Genomic DNA, 3302 nt, shown 5'->3' on the forward strand with positions numbered 1-3302 from the left:
GTTAGGAATAGAGCTGTAATTCCTTCATTAATTAAGTTCCCCTGGAAGCGTTCCTAAATTATCACACGTTACTGAACGAGTAGTAAGGGTTAATTAAAAAATTAACCAGTTAGGAATGGTGTTGTAATTCCTTTATTAATTAACTTATTCAGTTACGGGAATTATAGAATCCCCGTGACAAGGATGATACTGCCCGAATACGATCACATTCACTACAGAGCCGATACCGAGCTGCGAACCTTGTACCTACCAGCCTTATGTCCGATGGCTTAACCACGACACCAAAATAAAAAAAGAAATAAACAACGAGGAGTGTGTTAAACTAACAAACACAGTATGTAGCCATGTATAATTAATAGGGTTTGTGCGTATGTGGGTGTTGTTCTGTGATGAACACAACTAATGCTTTAAAGTCATGGTCTAAAGGACGGACGTCATCCCTTTGTCGTGTACTTGTAAGCTAGTCACTTACTGATAACCAGAGAACACAGTTCACGCACGGCTTGTCGTGAATAAATCTTGTGCTGTAAGATGTTTGAAAAATGATAAAGTATCTGGTGTGGACGAAATTATAAATGTCATAAAAACTACTGTTGATATATTACTACATCTTTATGTTACTATGTTTAATAAGATTATTGATAATGGGATAATTTCTGATACATGGTTAAATGGTGTTATACTACTTATATATAAAAACAAAGGCGATCCATCATTACCCGAGAATTATCGACCCATTACAATACTCAGTTGTCTGGGTAAGTTATTTACGTCAGTTTTAAATAACCGCTTAACTAAGTTTGTTGAAAGTCATAATTTGCTTTCTGAAAACCAGGCCGGTTGCAGGAAAGACTACTCTGTGACTGATCATTTAATTACATTACACTCTGTTATTGATTTTTTAAGATATCGCAAGACAAAAATATATTCTGTACATTTATTGACTTCATTAAAGCCTTTGATCAAGTCTGGAGATCTGGACTGTGGTTTAAAGTTATAAACCTAGGCATATCTGGAAAGAAATTTAATGTTAACATGTATCAACACATTAAATCGTGTGTACAGTTTGATGGATATATATCAGAGTCGTTTTACTGCCAATCTGGGGTACGACAAGGCGAACATTTGTCACCTCTTGTATTTGCTATAATCATTAATGATTTAGAAAGTTGTCTAAATACTGGACAGTGCAATGGTATTAACATTTATGACAACTTTCTAACATACTTTCTCAAAATAGTTATTCTCCTTTACGCTGACGATACTGTGATATTTGCTGAAAATATTAATGATATGCAAACGTCTTTAAACGTATTTCGTGAGTATTGTATTAGATGGAAACTAACTGTAGATATGGCAAAGACCAAAGTTGTTTTTGGATCTAAAGGTCGTAGACCCCCAGTTTTTAATCTATTTGATAACATACTAGAAGTAACTGATTTTTATAAGTACCTAAGATTGTGTTTTTCACAGAACTGTACATATTCACTTAACAAATAAATGTATTAAAGAACAAGCCACTAAAGCTATGTTTTTACTTAAATCTCGAATAAGTAACCTCAACGTACAAATTGACTGTCAGCTTAAACTTTTCGACCAGACTATTTTACCTATTTTACTTTATGGCTGTGAGATAGGGGTTTTGAAAATTGTTCTATTAGTGAAAGTGTACATATACGATTTTTGCGAAGTATTCTTGTTGTAAAACGTAGCACACCACTTTATGTGATTGATGGTGAACTTGTAAGGTTCCCGCTTATTTATGTGAAAAGTAGAATGATTAACTATTGGTGTAGGATGTTAAATAGTGATAACAAAAATAAGCTATCCTTCAGAATATACAATGCCCTTTTATCTGATTATGTTTATGGACCACATGTATATAAATGGTTTAATTTTGTAGAAAATATCTTTAATGAAACTGGATTTACTTATGTTTGGTTATCGCAAATGTTTGTTAATTATGGATACGTTAGCCATATTATTCTTCAGAGACTTAAAGACCAGTACTTGCAGTCATGGACAGACATCATTTACCATTCACGCAAAGGTACTGACTGTAGGATCTTTAAAGAAATCATAAATTTGGAACCATGTTTATTACTTTTAAATATAAAACATAGTCTATTATCACTAATTATCGTACTGTTGATCACAGGCCCCCAGTAGAACTTGGTAGATGGGAAAATATTCCCAGGTGTACGGAAATGGTGTTTTTGTCACGATGATGTTGTTGGTGATGAATATCGCTTTCATTTTGAATGGCATTTTTGTTCCGAAACGAAAGATGCAAGTGCATACCAAAATATTACTCTATAAGACCAGATGCTATTAAATATCATGATTTGTTCTGTAGCACGAATATTACTTTATTAAATAATACTTATAATGTTTAGATATTATGAGAACATTTATGCCCCCACGTTAATCTTGTATTATTATATTATGTATGTAGAACTTCTGTATTATTATATTGCACATACTGTAACTATGTGCTCATGTGTCACTTATTATGTGATCTGAGTGTAAATAAAAATGTGTTCTGTTCTCTTTGTTTTGTTTTTTTATGTCTACGATAAAACTTTCATCATTCCAATTTTACCTCTCATATTACACAAACGATAGCTAGATACAGTCCCACAACGCATGCTATAATTGTCAGGGCGACCAAACTAATGAAATATTTTTTTCTGGAATTTTTTCCTATTTTCATTTTAAGCGCGTGAACGCCCCTTTCAAAACAATAGTTTAAATCACGCGTAAACAACATTTTCGAAAAAGATTTTGTTTTTAAACAGCGACATGTTTGACATATTTAAAAAATAACAAGAGCCAAAGAGATACATAACAATGAAAAATGTATTATTTATTACAATTTTATGTATTCAATATTAAAAGTATAAATTAATCCGCATAAGTGGCAGAACTGTTCTACTTTCTCTTAGAGAGGAAACCCGCTAAAATATACTATCAGTAGCATCATTCTTTACCACTGGTATACGTCCCGCACCGGCGGCCCACATCGATCATTAACACACGCAGAATACAATCAGTCAGCTCATATATGATACCCATCCCCACCCCCTTCGCCCTCATGGGCTATTTCTCGTTTCAGTCAGTGCTCCACAACTGGTGTAACAAAGGCCGTGGTATGTACTATCCTGTCTGTGGGAAGGTGCATATTAAACATCCCTTGCTGCTAATCGGAAAGAGTAATCCATGAAATGGCGACAGCGGGTTTCCTCTCTCAATAACTGTGTCGTCCTTAACCATATGTTCGACGCCATATATCCGTAAATAAA

Source organism: Gigantopelta aegis, chromosome 7 (assembly GCF_016097555.1).
Source record: "Gigantopelta aegis isolate Gae_Host chromosome 7, Gae_host_genome, whole genome shotgun sequence".
NCBI lineage: Eukaryota > Metazoa > Mollusca > Gastropoda > Neomphalida > Peltospiridae > Gigantopelta > Gigantopelta aegis.